Source organism: Capra hircus, chromosome 24 (genome assembly GCF_001704415.2).
Source record: "Capra hircus breed San Clemente chromosome 24, ASM170441v1, whole genome shotgun sequence".
In the NCBI taxonomy this organism is placed as follows: domain Eukaryota; kingdom Metazoa; phylum Chordata; class Mammalia; order Artiodactyla; family Bovidae; genus Capra; species Capra hircus.
The window spans coordinates 4,495,053-4,512,834 of record NC_030831.1 but is presented as its reverse complement, the minus strand read 5'-3'; the positions used below and the strand labels follow the sequence as shown (position 1 = coordinate 4,512,834).

The window sequence follows — 17,782 nt, the reverse complement described above, 5'->3', positions numbered from 1 at the left end:
CATGTCTTCAGTTTAGAAATAACACATCAAGATAGGTTAACCTATGTCTAATTTATTTGTGTAATTTTATTCACCAAAGCTGATTCTAGATGTCATTTTATTTTTACAGGTAACAGCATCAATATATTTTGTTCTTTGATGTCTACAAAATTTTATTTGGGTCACTTTCTTTAATTAAAGCTTTTTGTTATTATTCATTATCACACTGTATCAAGCAGGAATTCCTTTTTTTGTTTGTTTGTTTGTTAGTTTGAAATTGATCACTTCTTTTGCTATTAAGAGAAACCCTCTTTTAGGAGGTTTCAGCTTCAAAGTATAACAGATGGACATTCAGGGTGAGATAGAGTTACATATGTGAAAGGAGGTGGGTATGAGTGTGGGTGGGTGTATGCATGTGTGTTTCAGCACTTACACACACTCTCCTTTCCTGTCCCAAGGTGAGCTCATCTTTTCTGGTTATTTCCTCCTTACTCACAAGCAGCCAGCTTGCTCTCTCCTTTGGAAGTAGCTGGCGATAATGAAGAAGCCAGCAATGAGACACACTCAACTATTTCATGTGACTCCCCACGCCACCTTGGTGACATTGTGTGTGCTTAGTCACTCAGTCCTGTCCCACTCTTTGTGACCCCACAGACTGTAGCCCACCAGGCTCCTCTGTCCATGGGGATTCTCCAGGCCAGAAGACTGGAGTGGGTTGCCATGCCCTCCTCCAGGGGATCTTCCCAACCAGGGATCGAACCCAGGTCTCCCACATTGCAGGCAGATTCTTTACCATCTGAGCCACCAGGGAAGCCCAGGAATACTGGAGAGGGTAGACTATGGAGGCACATAAATGATTAACAGGATAAAGTCACATGGGAAGAAGATGTGCTGGCGAGCAGGGTCCAGGCAGCCGGGGGTCTGCCAGTGAGTGGCCCTTGAGGGCATGTGTGCTCCCATCCCGGGTGGGGTCCAGCCTGGCCTGTGCAGCCAGAGGTTTGGTTGGCACAAGAATGGCCATTAAACAGCTAAAAGTGAAGCTGCTTGTGGGGAAGCTGTCAATTAAAACTCTCCCAAAATAATTTCGCAGAACAGACATAAATGCAAATCAGCCTCTCCTTGCAGCTATTAGGCAGTTCCCCACCCACTTCTGTGCGCTGCTGTTCCAGAGCTCAGAGGCAGAGGGCGGCCACGCAGGATTACATAAGGCTAATTGTGTGGCAGCTCTAATTCCCGAAGTTTCTACCTCCATCCCGCAGACTTATTCTAGCTGTGCAAAAGCAATAAAGTAGCCCCTAAACAATGAGGTGATGAAATAGCTTGTTAATAAAAAAAAAAAAACAAGACAGGCTTTCATTTGCTTTTCCAGCTTTCTCCAATGTTAGACCTATAATTCAAGAAACTTCATACTACAGCCACCATGAGGTCACGTCATTAGGTGACACCAGCATCACTTAGACTGCTGTCGCCTGCTTCCGTGTGGGTTTGCAGTCCCCAGGCCCTGACCTCCACCCTGCACCTGATGCCTTAAGTAACTGCTCTGTGTTGCTGAAGAACATCCTCACATCTGCACACACCCAGGGCAGAGTGCTGAGATCTCTAACTGCCTCACACCCTGTGCATTTGACCCTGAGGTCCTTGAAGAGCTTCACGAAACTAGTTTACAACAGCCAACAAACGCTTCCATGAACTAGTGACGGAACAAGAGGAGCAAAGACCAAATGATTTGTCTACAAACATTTTAGGATGATGAAGATATTGATGCCAACTAGGTAATCAAATTTATTATAAGATAAAGCTACTTTCCTCCCAAAATGGCCAAAAACTGTAACGCTTACTTTAAAAGTCAATAGTGGGGGTAGAAATCCAGCCAGTTTGGAATGCATGTATTCACCCTTTTTTAAAAAAGCACGAGAGACCCTGCCTGAACAAGGCAGACAAGATCTTTCGTGGATCATGAATTCAAACGTTGGTGGCAGGAAGACAGCCAACCAGCACAGGAGAAGAAGGATACAGGGAGCTGCGTGTCCCTGAAGCCAAGAGAGGAAATGTCCCAAGAATGAAGGACGGTGAACTGTACCTCGGGCTGCAGCAAGACAGAGCAGAGGCCACGCAGACACTGATGGTTTCAGTGGATGTGGGAAGGAGCACCTGGGTTACGACAGTCATCTAAGCACTCTTCCACATCATGTGTGTTTGAAAACTTTCAGGAGCACAGGACCTCGGATCCATTACCATCATCACACGTCTTAGATGGACCAGGAAAAGGGGGTTCAGAGAGAATGTTGGTGGACAGTTCAGGTGTGTGCTCACTGTGTGAAGGTGTCTCTGTATAAATGAGATCCACTGAATCCTGCAGGGAGCTTCCAGGAGCTCCTCGAGGAAGCTGGTGTTCCTAAGAGGGAGGGGGATGAAAAGAGAAAGGAAAGCTAGTGTCTGCTTGCACATTTCACAAGTTCAGACTGCAGGGGATCAGGGCCAGGATTGCTCACTGGACAGTCATAAACCCGAAGGTGCATGCCCACCCCCATACTGTACATCTGTCTAGAGCACCTACTGTACACGAGTTAGTAAGTAACTCTGAGGGCCAAAACCTGGCCATAAAGCAGATACAGTCAGGAAATGCATTTTTCCATTGTACTCATGTGAAAAGCGCTGCAGTCTATTCCTGGATCCTCCTTAACGCAAACAATGGCAAGAGCTGAAGCCATTTTTAACTTTCTATTTAGATTTGTTTTTTATAGACTCCCAAGATGCTGCAAAGAACTGCACAGGGAGGTCCTCTGCACCCTTTCCTCAGCCACCCACAATGTGAGCATCTTGAATAATGGTAGTAGCATTCCACACACAAGAAGTGGCATCGGTACGATCCACAGCACTTACTCAGGTTTTCTTGTCAGTACGTGAACTCATGTGTTTGTGTGTGCATGGAATTTTATCATACATATATAACCTTGTGTGGGCTTCCCAGGTGGCACTAGTGGTAAAGAACCTGCCTGCCAATGCAGGAGACATAAGAGATGTGGGTTCAATCCCTGGGTCAGGAAGATGCCCTGGAGGAGGACATGGCAAGCTAATCCAGTATTCTTGCCTGGAGAATCCCATGAACAGTGGAGCCTTGCGGGCTACAGTCCATGGGGTCACAAAGAATCGGAAGCAACTGAAGCGACTAAGCATGCACAGCCTTTTGTGACCATCATTTCCCCTGGTCCACGCTAGACACCCTCCCTCTGTCCCTTTATAGCCACACCAGCCCCCTCCCTTGCCGCCCCAACACCTGGCAACCAGTCATTGACTCTCCATCCCTAAAATTATTTTATCCCAAGCATGTTACATCAGTGAAGTCATACAGTAGGTATCCTTTTGAAATTGGCGTTTTCCATTCAGCATAATTTCACTAGCATTTCATCCAAGTGATAATCAACAGTTTATCCCCTTCAACTGCTGAGCAGTTTTCCACATCATGGGAGCGCTGCCGTGCATTAACCATTTAATGCTTGGGCGTTTTCCAGTCGTTGGGCACTATGAATAAAGCTGATGCAGGTCTTCTGTGTACAGTCTCCCGCTTGATGACGAGACTTCATTTTCCTGTGATAAGTGTCCCAAGGTGCCATTAGTAGGTCGTGTGTGAACTCAGTTATTCATTCTGAAAGGAGCTGCTGATGCAGAAACCACGTTTAATACCATCTCACGAGATAGAGGCTGATCCTGTGGTGCTGCTGTTTTCTTTTCTCTGGCCCCTACGTGTTTTTTCCCAACATCCATAATCGTAAATAAATTACCCTTCCTCACTTCTGCCTTGACTATTCCAAGAGTCTACTAATCATTTCCTGCCTCTCCTCTTTTCTGATTCCGATGGTGTGAAGCGGTCATCTGGACACAGATTTCAAGGGAAAGAGTGATAGGAAGCTGTCAGTCCCTAAGGTGGCTTTAGTGGACTTTTTCATTTTCAGCTTTTCATTTTTCAGACATAAACGTGTAAAAAAATCCGAGTTCCAATAGATCCAAAAACTCTACCAATTTATTTTCAGGTAACACCGTACATAACCAGAAAATTAGCAATGATATAAAACTATTAAAGCACAATTTTTCAGATTTTGCTAATCATGGGTGGATGTCCTCTTCCCAGTCCACAGTGTTCATCACCAACCTCAGTCTCAGCCTAATACCATCCCAAACCTCTGCACTCTGAACTGGATCACTCAAAGCTTCTTCTAACTGTTTGACAGAGAATGTTGTCTCTTAGCGCTTTTCTATTGTATAGTACTCCTTCCTTCTGGAACATTCTTCTTCCCCTACTTACTATGCCACATATATATGATGAAATATTATTCAGCTGTGAGAAAGAAAGAAATCATGTCACATGTGACATGGATGGGCCTTGAGAGCATTTTGCAAAGTGAAATAAATCAAACAGAGAAAGACAAATATTATATGACTCTCCTTACATGCGGAATCTGAAAAGGCCAAGTTCACAGAAACAGAGTAGGGTGGTGCTTGCCTGATTCTGGGGAGGGGGAGAAATGCGGAGACGTTGGTCAAGTGTGCAAGCTTCCAGTTATAAGATGAAGGCTTCCTTGGGGGTCCAGAGGTTAAGACTCTGCACTTGCACTGCAGGGGTCACAGGTTCGATCCCTGGTCAGGAAAGTTCTGCATGCCATGAGGAGCAGCCAAAAAGAGAAAAACATAGATGAATAAGTTCTGGGGATCTAATGGACAACATGGTGACTAGAGTTAAAATACTGTATTATACACTTGAAATTTGCTAGGAGAGTAGGTGTTGAATGTTCACAGCACACCAAAAATAAACAAATAACTATGTAAGGTGACAGAGATGTTAACTACCCCTATACAGATTTAGACTCACAGACGCTGTGTGCTGTGCTTAGTAGCTCAGTCATCTCTGACTCTTTGCAATCCTTTGGACTACAACCCACCAGTCTACTCTGTCCATGGGATTTTTTTCAGGCAAGAATACCGGAGTGGGTTGCCATTTCCTCCTCCAGGAAATATTGCTGACCCAGGGAACAAACCCAGATCTCCTGCGTCTTCTGCATTGCAGGTAGATTCTTTATCCACTGAGCCACTTGGGAAACCCAATAATAGTAATCAGTTAACAATATGTAAGTGTATCAAGTCACTGTGTTGTATACCTTGAAGTCACATCACATTATATGTAAATTATATTTCAATAAAGCTGGGGGGAGGAGGCAGAATTCAGAATTCAAAGTTGTCTGCAACAGAAACAAAGATTAGAAGAAACACAAAAGATGGATTTAAATTAGTAGAATTGGAGAAAAAACATATACAGCAAACTTTGAAGATATAAAACCAAAAAAAAAGGAAAAGATTTCAGTGATACTCTTTTGGATGCATAGGATTTAATCAAATCAAATACATAATTCAAATTCATTTTACCTGATTCTCTCTAGTTTTTTTTAATGTGGTTATTACAAAATGCAAATGTATATATGTGGCTCAAAATATATTTCTACAACACACATCATGCTAGATTATTACCTCTTTGGATATATATGCTTTTCTTAACCAGTTTACGTCCTGCACCCAGAAAAATTTCTGACTATTTAACAGATATCGAAGAAGGAAAGGAGGGAAAGGAAAAAGGTAGGAAAGAAGGAAGGAAGAAGTAAGGGTAGCTGGATGCAGTTAGGGATGATTCCACATATATAAAATTTAAGTTGTCAAATGCAAAATAAAGGATTCTTCCCTTTTCTCTCCCTTTCTACCACAATTGAATTGACAGGGGGTTGATTTATTTGGGAAATTGAGCATAGATGCTGATATTTTCACACTGAATCGCCAGGAAAATTAAGAAATGACTCCTTTCATGAAAGACTCAGCAAAGTGCATTACAGAGCTGGGTTGTGAGAATCTACTGGAGGCTTTTGGTCCTTTGGGGCAAAGCTTGCCTCACATGTGAGCAGAAGGCTATTTGGAGGCTGCTCATGCGCTCCCCAGCACGGAGCCCCTCCCTGCCCTGCAGGAGGGGACCTAGCAGGTTTCTTAAACGCCAGAGGTGGGCTTCCTTCAGTTGTCAACGCGTCTTCTGGGTTATTTTTAAAGAATAATGAACCAAGATGACTCACCCACAGCCCTGCAGGAAAGGAACAAACCTAAGTGGTAGTTAATGCACGGTTTGCAGAGTCGACTTTTAAGAAAAATCAACCCACCCTGCTTCTCTGCCTGCTTAGGAGACGTTTCTTCCTCCTCTGTCATCAAGTCTAGTGAAGGATGCAGCCCTGTCCAACCATCAACAGGATAGAGTCAGGATGTAGAGGACACACAAAACTTTCTCCTATTTAAGGTATGGGTTCTTGTATTACCCAAGTGTTGCTCAGTTTTTCAGAAACACACATTCTTACATAAAATGAGATATTTCTTATGTTTTCTTTTTCTCTTTGCTACCTTTTCTTCTGTGGAACTCCGATTGAAAGAGAACTCTGACATTTGCATGATTTGGCAGGTGGTTGCAAATAATTAACAAATAATGATTTCTTCGGAAAAACAAAAGCATTGTCTTTGAGTAAATAATAAATATGGAATACCATCCAAACTTCTATTGCTTTTACATCCTCATGCATGCATGAGTGCTAAGTTACTTCAGTCGTGTCCAACTCTGTGCAACCCTACAGATTGTAGCCCACCAGGCTCCTCTGCCCATGGGGATTCTCCAGGCAAGAATACTGGAAAGGGTTACCATGCCTTCCCAGAGTATCTTCCCAACCCAAGCATCGAACGGGAGTCTCCTGCAGCTCCTACATTACAGGTAGATTCTCTATTGGTGAGCCACCACAGAAATCCAAGAGCAATGTTACATCCACTTAAAGAAGTGGATTTATTACCCAGGTATTTTCACTATATTTTTGTTTCCAAAATCCCCATCATATGACAGACTAAGATAAAAGGATAAGCAAATTGCTTTCCAAAAACATGAGCACGTTCTGCAGCCCATCAGGTTCCTCTGTCCATGGAATTCTCCAGGCAAGAATACTGGAGAGGAGAGCCATTCCCTTTTCCAGAGAATCTTCCTGACCCAGGGATCAAACCCAGATCTCCTACATTCCAAGCAGATTCTTTATTGTTTGAGCCACCAGGGAGGCACAGCTTGTAAACTAAACTCACTTACATGTCAAACCTTTTCCCATCCTCTCAACATCAAATAGCAAAACCAGCTTTTTTGATGATCCAGCAGATGTTGGCAATTGGATCTCTGGTTCCTCTGCCTTTTCTAAAACCAGCTTGAACATTTGGAAGTTCACAGTTCACATACAGTTGAAGCCTGGCTTGGAGAATTTTGAGCATTATTTTGCTAGGGTGTGAGATGAGTGCAATTGTGCAGTAGTTTGCGCATTCTTTGGCATTGCTTTTCTTTGGGATTGGAATGAAAACTGACCTTTTCCAGTCCTGTGGCCACTGCTGAGTTTTCCAAATTTGCTAGCATATTGAGTGCAGCACTTTCACAGCATCATCTTTTACGATTTGAAATAGCTCAACTGGAATTCCATCACCTCCACTAGCTTTGTTCATAGTGATGCTTCCTAAGGTCCACTTCCCTTCACATTCCAGGATGTCTGGCTCTAGGTGAGTGATCACACCATCGTGATTATCTGGGTGAGGAAGATCTTTTTTGTGTAGTTCTTCTGTGTATTTTTTGTGTAGTTCTTCTTGCCACCTCTTCTTAATATCTTCTGCTTCTGTTCAGTTCAGTTCAGTCGCTCAGTCGGTTCTGACTCTTTGTGATCCCATGAATTGCAGCACGCCAGGCCTGCCTGTCCATCACCAACTCCCGGAGTTCACTCAAACTCACATCCATTGAGTCGGTGATGCCATCCAGCCATCTCACCCTCTGTCGTCCCCTTCTCTTCCCGCCCCTAATCCCTCCCAGCATCAGAGTCTTTTCCAATGAGTCAACTCTTTACATGAGGTGGCCAAAGTATTGGAGTTTCAGCCTCAGCATCATTCCTTCCGAAGAACACCCAGGACCGATCTCCTTTAGAATGGACTGGTTGGATCTCCTTGCAGTCCAAGGGACTCTCAAGAGTCTTCTCCAACACCACAGTTCAAAAGCATCAATTCTTCGGTGCTCAGCCTTCCTCACAGTCCAACTCTCACATCCATACATGACTACTGGAAAAACCATAGCCTTGACTAGACGGGCCTTTGTTGGCAGGGTAATGTGTCTGCTTTTGAATATGCTATCTAGGTTGGTCATAACTTTTCTTCCAAGGAGTAAACGTCTTTTAATTTCATGGTTGCGGTCACCATCTGCAGTGATTTTGGAGCCCAAAAAATAAAGTCTGACACCCTTTGCACTGCTGTTTCTGTTAGGTCCATACTATTTCTGTCCTTAACTGAGCCCATCTTTGCAAGAAATGTCCCCTTGGTATTTCTAATTTTCCTGAAGCGATCTCTAGTCTTTCCCATTCTATTGTTTTCCTCTATTTCTTTTTCCTTTACTTCTAGTCTTTCTTAAAGAGATGCAAATACCAGACCACCTGACCTGCCTGGTAAAAAATTTGTATGCAGGTCAAGAAGCAACAGTTAAAACTGGACATGCAACAACATGTCTGGTTCCAAACATAACTGGTTCCAAATCAGGAAATGAGTATATCAAGGCTGTATATTCTCACCCTGCTTGTTTAACTTATATGCAGAGTACATCATGAGAAATGCTGGGCTGGATGAAGCACAAGCTGGAATCAAGATTGCTGGAAGAAATATCAATAAGCTCAGATATGCAGATGACACCACCCTTATGGCAGAAAGCAAAGAAGAACTAAAGAGCCTATTGATGAAAGTGAAAAAGGAGAGTTAAAAAGTTGGCTCAAGACTCAACATTCAGAAAACAAAGATCATGGCATCCGGTCCCATCACTTCATGGCAAATAGATGGGGAAATAGTGGAAACGGTGAGAGACTTTATTTTTTGGGCTCCAAAATCACTGCAGATGGTGACTGCAGCCATGAAATTAAAAGACACTTGCTCCTTGGAAGAAAAGCTATGACCAATTTAGACAGCATATTAAAAATTAGCAGAGACATTACTTTGCCAACAAAAGTCTGTCTAGTCAAAGATACGGTTTTTCCAGTAGCCATATATGGATGTGAGAGTTGGACTGTAGAGAAAGCTGAGTGCCAAAGAATTGATGCTTTTGAACTGTGGTGTTGGACTCTTGTATTGAGTCCCTTGGACTGCAAGGAGATCCAACCGGTTCATCCTAAAGGAAATCAGTCTTGAATATTCATTGGAAGGACTGATACTGAAGTTGAAACTCCAATACTGTGGCCACCTGATGCAAAGAATTGACTTATTTGACAAGACCCTGATGGTGGGAAAGATTGAAGGCAGGAGAAGTGGGTACCAGAGGATGAGATGGTTGGATGGCATCATCAACACTATGGACATGAGTTTGAGTAAGCCCTGGGAGTTGGTGATGGACATGGAAGCCTGGTGTCCTATGAAGGGTTGCAAAGAGTCAGACACAACTGAGTGACTGAACTGAACTGAACAAAACCAGGAAGAAGAGAGGGATAGTCTACACAAGAATATCGTCAGTTCAGTAAAAGGCTCCGATTTCTCATCTGGCCAACACTTCCCAGGACTTTATTAAATCACATACCTATGTGGGCACACAACTCCTGGGCCAGGTAGAGTTCCAAGGATGCCACAAAGGAGCTAAATGACTAAATCAGCTGAAAAATGACAGACTGAAATCCAAGCAAGTTTCCAAGTCCATGTTTCACCCTAAGGAGGCTGATACCTCACTGGGTTTGTGAAACTACCAGCAGTTTCCAGGCATGTTCAGCAGTCATCACCAAAGAAACCCATTATTGTCATTTGCCAGTCCTCCTTAAGGGAAGTGTGGGCCCAATTCCTCTTCTTTAGGAGCATTTAGATGAGCGCAATTTTTTTTCTTTTTAATTGGAGGATAATTGCTTTACGATGTTGTGCTGGTTTCTGCCACACATCAACATGAATCAGCCATAGGTATACTCTTAAACCTCCCTTCCATCTCCCATCCCATCCCACCCCGCTAGGTTGTCACAAGCTCAGGGTTTGAGTTCCCGGTGTCAACGGCCAGTTCCCGCTGGCTATGTATTTTACATACGGCAGTGTATATGTTTCTAGGCTTCTCTCCCAGTTTGTCCCATCTTCTCTCTCCCTAACTACGTCCACAAGTCTGTTCACTATGGCTATAGAAGAGCCCACTTTTTTTAGAGCTGTGCCTCTCACTAGTGATGCTTCTCTGTTGGCTTAGACCGTAAAGAATCCGCCTGCAATGTGGCAGATCTGGGTTCGATCCCTGGAGAAGGAAATGACTCTAGTATTCTTGCCTGGAAAATTCCATGGGCTACAGTCCATAGGGTCACAAAGAGTCAAACACGACTGAGCAACTAACACTTTCACTTACTAGAGTATAGCAAGAATCTTATGCTGTGTTGCTTGAGGCTATGTGTTTTTCAACCCCAAAGCTTTTCCAATCCTGATCACAAACACTGTATTTGAGCTCACTACCCATCGGAACACCCCAGTTCATTTTATATACCATTAGTGGTTTCATTCCTTGACTTTAAAATCCTCTTCCCAGTATCTTCAAATAGCAGAGAAATATTTTGGATAACAGCAATAATCCCTGACCACAAATAACTGTGAGCAAAACTGCTGAAACCAGAGAGGATGCAGGAATTTTCCATCTTCTTGTGGAAAGGAAAATAAATGGTTAAATGCAAAGTGGGAGGAAGCCAAGCAGGGATTGGTGGGAAGTTGTTACATGTAGGTTTTTCACTCAATGGTGAAATGCTTGAGCTTTCTGTATATCAAAAACCCAAAAAATTATTTTACACTGCGAAGAAAACAGGCAACAAAGGCAGAGAGGCTGCTATGAACTTTCACCATGTTGGCCGTGGCTTTTTGGATGTATAGCGTGTAAATGCACAGAGAAGTATATAGAGTTGCAAGTGCCTTTGGTTAACATGAAAAAGTTATTATTATAAGTGACTCAAGATAAGACCAACCCACAGTCTGTCTTATCCTCTCCTGCATTCAAGCCACAGAAAGTGGCTGAACCAGGTCCAAACCCTGCAGGACTTACCAGGCTAACATGCTGCCCCAGTGGTCAGACCTCCACCGACCCTGGGTCTCAGCTTCTCTTGTACAACCCTGAAGACCTAGAGCTGATGTCTGTGGTCAGGCTTCCTTTCAGTTCTATTAATAATGTCTGGTCAGATTTGTCACGTCTGCTCAGAGACACACAGCCCTGATTTAAACATTCGGTGATAAAACAGAGCAGCAGAACCAAAGCTAGATGCCAGAAAGCTAAATCTGCCCCTAGGGAAAGTCAAAACACATATTTACTTCTTCGGTCTTTATCTACACCCCGACTTTTCTGCCAGAAATATAAGACTAGCAACGAGTCTCAAGACCAGATTTAGCTTGACTGCACTTTCTGAGATTATGACAGTCGTAGAGAACTGAAACTGCTGTTCTAAACCCTTAGTTACAGAATTCTTCCTCTGTGTGTCAGTACAGACTCTGATTAACCAGTCCCTCTCCTACTCTGTATCTGAAGACTTGATAACCAGACCACAGAGAAAGTCTTTTTATTCATTTTGTCCCAGTTAAGAAAGTACTGAGTTCCGCTAAATCACTGGTTTTATTAGCAGTGGAATCCTTTCTTTAAATGATAGCTTACAATGTGAGCCTTTTTCAGAATCTTTTTTGTGGACCAGAAAGCCCTTTACTTTGATGGGAGTTACTCTGATGGAGAAAGGACTAGGGGTAAAAGCGCCCCCTGACTGTCCTTCCCCTGCCCACCTGATGCTTTCTCTGTAGAAGCCCAGAAGAGGCAGAGTTTGAGACCAGTGACCTGGGTAAGAAGAAGGGCATCTCTGAACAGGCACTTTGATCTGATGGCAAAAGTCCCAGTGACTGCACTTTACTTCCACAATGGGCCACCAGCTGCCACTCCGCACCACAACACCTTCATTCTCAGGTTAGCCTGCAGTGATTCTAAACCTCTAAACAACCTTAGAAGCACGGGTCAAAAGTTGTGACCTCAGAGGAAGAAAATAATCCTTCGTATTTGCTTATATTTATCGAGCTTTGGACACTTCGCGATGTGCTGCTGCTAAGTCGCTTCAGTCGTGTCCGACTCTGTGTGACCCCATAGACGGCAGCCCACCAGGCTCCCCCGTCCCTGGGATTCTCCAGGCAAGAACACTGGAGTGGGTTGCCATTTCCTTCTCCAATTCAGAAAAGTGAAAAGGGAAAGTAAAATCGCTCAGTCGTGTCCGACTCTTTGCAACCCCATGGACTGCAGCCTACCAGGCTCCTCCGTCCATGGGATTTTCCAGGCAAGAGTACTGGAGTGGGGTGCCATCGCCTTCTCCACGCCATGTGCTATATCTAGCTTATTATAACCATCGAACTTTCTGTTTATTCACGGTCAGGTCAGTGCTGATTCAGCAACATTTCTCAACAATTCACATAGTGTGTAGCATAAAAGAGGCTAAATTTTATCAGGTTGCTCTGAATTAAAGGACTTCCCTGTGGCTCAGACAGTAAAGCATCTGCCTACAATGCGGGAGACCCACGTTCAGTCCCTCGGTCAGGAAGATCTCCTGGAGAAGGAAATGGCAACCCACTCCAGTACTCTTGTCTGGAAAATCCCATGGATGGAGGAACCTGGTAGGCTATAGTCCCTGGGATCACAAACAGTCTGACACAACTGAGCAACTTCACTTTTCACTTTCTGAATTAAATGTTTCCTAAAAACAAGCAAATAAACAGAAAAGTGTCTTAAATTTGGACTGGCCCATCCTCCCTTAAACTTATTACTGTGAGAACAGACTGGAACCCCAGTTTTTCACCAAGGAAAGTCTGCTTAGGTCCCGTTGCCCATTAATTCACTGGTGAAAATGAACAGAATTCTGCCCCTATGTTAAGATCTGCAGAAACACTAGATGAACGTCTTGAGCGCTTGGAGCATCTGGTGTCCCAGGATGTCTCGCCTGGTATTTGGTTTGTCCTTCTGTCTGTCTCCACGTAAAAACAGAGCAGGCATTTGCTTAACTTGTGGAATTCATAGCTACTTCTCTGTAATGCGTTCCTTTGCCATTAGAGGGTTTTCCTGATTTTCCTGACAAGCTCCTTTTCATCAATAGACTGTGTGAAGTGGCAGCAAAAAAAACAGAGACAAGCATAAGGGAAGAGCAATTATTTCCATTTCCCAGCAAAGGCATTGCATGAAGCGGAATTCGTAAAGCCAAATGCATTGTCTCCTCCACAAACAGCACACTTACTCCTGAGCTGGTGTCGCCGGGTCAAGAAGATTGTGGCCACAGACCTGCCAGAATACACAGAAAAATGTGGCAAGAGCCTACTGATTCTAGGGGTGGACCCTTGTGCTGGTGAATGAAAGAGCTAGAGGAGAACATTCTGGAAACTTCCAAGCTACTTTCAGCACAATAAATCTGCGATCTAACATAAGCTATGTCTAGGGGTTCTAGGGTTAGCAGTCCGTTCCTGATGCAAATGTTGGAACATTATCTTCTCTAAAAAGATCATTGCATCTAATACAATGTTATTAATTAATCTCATGGAAACCACATTTTAAGCTTCCAAACAAAGAAACTTTGAGTGTGTAGAGTCCAAAGATGGGGCTCCCACATTTATCACACCTAAGAATGATGGAGAGTCTTCCCTGGTGGCCCTAGTGGTTAAGAACCTGCCTGCCAACGCAGGAGACAGCAAGTTTGGGCCCTGGGTCGGGAGGATCCCCTGGAGGAGGGCATGGCAACCCACTCCAGTATTCTTGCCTGGAGAAACCCATGCACAGAGGATTGGCAGGCTACCGTCCATAGAGTCGCAGAGAGTCTGGACACGATTGAAGCGACGTTAGCAGGCGCAAGAGAATGGTGGAAGTACTAATATCTGAACTCCCAGGCCAAGTAAATTCAAATATGGGTTCCGGCTGAGGTCCAGAGAAAGAGCCGCGTCACTGAGCTGGGAGAAGTCTCCATCCCTGGGAGTCTCCCCAAAGCCGACCACAGCAGAAACAGGCACGGACCCAGCAGGTCTGTGTAAAGCACTGGGCCTTCCAGGAAAACATAGAATTAATCTCCCTTGATGTATGGCTTAACCCGCAAGTGCTGGGGAGGGAGTGGGGAACAGACGCGCCCCTCTTTCATTTTGCTGCCGTGTGTGACGTCATAGCAGACCCCTCTTCAGCCCTCATTCGCGCCTGTGAATTTCCCTTGCGGTCAAACCTCAGTCCAAGCGCAGTTCCTCCTCGACCCTGTCGGCCTCATCTGCCCTCCCTTCCTCCTGATCGCTAAGCTCCAGCCACGCTGGCCACCTGTCCACGGACCATCTGAGCATCCTCACACAGTTCGCTCCGGCCCCCTCCCCTGCGCATCCACGCACCTCCAGCCCAGACGAAAGAGGGGTACCTTCTTCCCGCCTGCCGCCAGGCCAAACCAGGGCCTCATCTGACCTCTCCTGCGCGCTCTGCTTTACCCCTGCAAAGAGCTTCTCAGGCTCCGAGTCTGTGTTTAGTAGCTGCCCCACTCGTACTGTAAACCTCTCGAGACCACGGACTGTGTGGATTTCATCCCTGCATTGCCGGGTCTAGAATCATGCGTGGCAAACGTTGGTACTTAGTCCGTTTCTCTTTTCTTAGTATTCAGTGAGTTCGTGGATGAGTTATACACCATGAATAGAAGGAAAAGGACATGTAGTCACGACAAGACCAGTGCAGAGCAGAGTGAGCCAGAGGGAGAGGGGAGGTCTGGGGGGCGCATCCCACGGAGAGGAGGCAGAAAGACAAGAGTGAAGGAGGAGCTGTCGGCAGGGGGAGAATAGCCTTGGGCGGAGACGGGATCAGAGCTGGGCAAGGTCTGTCTTACACGCACACATACACAGCCCTGAGCACGGAAACCTGCCGACCTCTGTCTTCTTTGATTTGATGACTTCTGGTGCCCAACAGGGCTTGGCGTCCCCTTGCCCCGACTGCACTTTGGACAGGCCTCTCATCACCCGGGCCTGCCCTCTTCCCTGAGAGCATCTACTCCAGGAGAACTTGGCATTGCCGTTGCCCCTTTGAGATGCACATTTTTTTAAAGCCTCTTGTTGGTTTTACTACCTAGGACTGTCTTTCTCTAGGACCTGGGAGCCACGCCTGAGAAGTGGGGTCTTCAAGGAAGAGACTCCCCATCTCTCGGTTTCTCCAAGTGGTAAAACCACCCTCTGTCCTGAAGCTGAGAAAGTTGACTTGGCCTTTGGGGAAGGCCAGTTAACAAGCACAGTGGCCTAGGACCCCACTCCCACCCCAGCTCTTAAAATTTGCCTAACCCGTGTTTCCATGGACCTCAGGCTGAGTTCTGGCCCCTGGTCTCTGTTGCAACAGCCAAGAGTAAAGTCTTCTTTATGTGCCTCGGTGTGTCTGATGCAATGTTGCTTTGATGCTATAAAAGGAGCTTGAGACATCCCCCATAATTCCTTAAAACAAAAAGGAGCATTTACATTACAAAATGAACTGTGTTTGGTTTTTATGAAACAAGAAGGAAAGGGAAACCCTTTACGTTAAAATAGCATCTGATTTTTTTTTCTAAATAAATGAAGCCTATTTTTAGATGTGTATATGCTTCTAAAATGGTTCCAGGTTTGTGAAGTGAGAAGACAGAATTGTAAGCTGGTTCCTGGCTTTTACTTGGATTCTGCAGGACACAGATTCACCAGCTCCTGTGAGGAAGTGGGTGCATTCTGGATGATTTAAGATGTGGGTCCAAACTGATGGTGCTTTCGTGGCCCCAATGCAAAGTTTACAACAGGCCTCTGAGGTACCAATGAAGACACATTTAAGGATGAAAACAAAAGTCCATCCACAAAGCAAATAAACTAAAAGCAGCACTTAAACTGAGTTCATCTGTTAAAATCAGAGGAATTTGCACTAAATCCAAAGTGAATCAAAATGGATGAAGAAAAGAATAAAATCAGTGGCAAACACTGTCTTTCCCACCAGTGATACGAGCTCTGCCCATGGGGAGGACAGAGGGGCTGTGACCCCCTAAGCCCTCCCGCCCCCACCCCCGACGGCCAGCCCAGAGTCCACGCCAGCACCGTCCAGGAAGCCAGGAAGCCCCACTCCTGCCTGCAAGCCCAGCTGCTTAGGCAGGTAAGGCATTGCCCCCACGCCCACCCTTGCCTCTTAATTAGCTGGTAATAAGAATTAATGAATAGCATCAATTACTTAAAACTCTTTTATAGTTTCTAACTAATGTAACGATGCGTGAGACAAAATAAGAACTATAACTATTGGAAAGCACATAGCAAATGTCTTTGGTGCTGGTGGCTTAGTCGCTAAGTCATGTCCGAGTCTTTGCAACCCTGCGGACTGTAGCCCACCAGGCTCCTCTGTCCATGGGATTTTCCAGGCAATACTGGAGTGTATTGCCATTTCCTTCTCCCACCCAGGATCGAACCTGGTCTCCCACATTATAGGCAGACTCTCTACCATCTGAGCCACCAGGCAATCCCATGGTTAAAATAGTAATGTTTTATACCGTGTGACTTTTACCACAATAAAAACAAATTTTTACAAAGAGGGAGAGAAAGAGACAGACTTAGAGAATGAGCTTATGGTGGCCTGTACACAGTGCTGTGTTTAAAATGGATAATCAACAAGGATGTACTGTATAACAAAGGGAAAAACGATAGCCCTGCCTGGAGGACACACTGAGTGAGCGTGTCAAGAGGGAGTGCCTGTGACCGTCACTGCAGACTCGGGGGCTTAAAACAGCACGTTTAGCCAGGTAAAAGGCAGCGCGACCACCTCCCATCTTTCCCCCGGCCCCTCAGGCTGATTCGCCAAAATGAACAACACAAAGGGAAAGAGGCGGGACACCCGCTACATGTTCTCCAGGCCTTTCAGAAAACACGGAGTTGTTCCTTTGGCCACATGCATGCGAATCTACAGGAAGGGTGATATTGTAGATATCAAGGGAACGGGTACTGTTCAAAAAGGAATGCCCCACAAATGTTACCATGGCAAAACTGGGAGAGCCTGCAGTGTTACCCAGCATGCTGTTGGCATCATTATAAACAAACCAGTTAAGGGCAAGATTCTGGCCAAGAGAATTAATGTGTGTATCGAGCATATTAAGCAATCTTAAGAGCAGAGATAGCTTCCTGAAACTTGTGAAGGAAAATGATCAGAAAAAGAAGGAAGCAAAAGAGAAAGGGACTTGGGTTCAGCTGAAGAGCCAGCCTGCTCCACCCAGAGAAGCACACTTTGTGAGGACCAAGGGAAGGGAACCCGAACTGTTGGAGCCCATTCCCTATGAATTCATGGCCTGATGGGTGTAAAAATAAAGACCTGGACTGGTAAAAAAAAAAAAAAAAAAAAAAAAAAACCAGCACGTTTATCCTGCAGCTCTGGTAAAAGTCTAAGCCGGGTCTCACTGGGCTAACATTGCGGTGTGAAGAGGGCTGCCCTTCCTCCTGAAGGCAAAGGGAAGCACCTTTTCCCGTCTCAGAGGCCACCGGCACTCCTTGGCTTGTGGCCCCATGGCCACTTGCAGAAACAGCAGTGGAGGGGTGAGCCTAGCCTCGCATCTCTCTGAGTCCTCTGCCCCTCTTCCAAAACCGATAAGCAATTTTAATTCCACAAGCGGCTTTAATTCCCTCTTGCTATGTAAAGTAACGCATCCACAGATTGCAGGGATGTCTCTGGGGACGTTATTTTGCTAAGTACAGCCCTAAATGTCATTATATCTTTGAGGGG

At 45.1% G+C, this 17,782-nt stretch overlaps 1 pseudogene; it reads left to right on the top strand.

The window, feature by feature from the left end:
* LOC106503531 lies at positions 16,872-17,376 on the top strand (annotated as a pseudogene).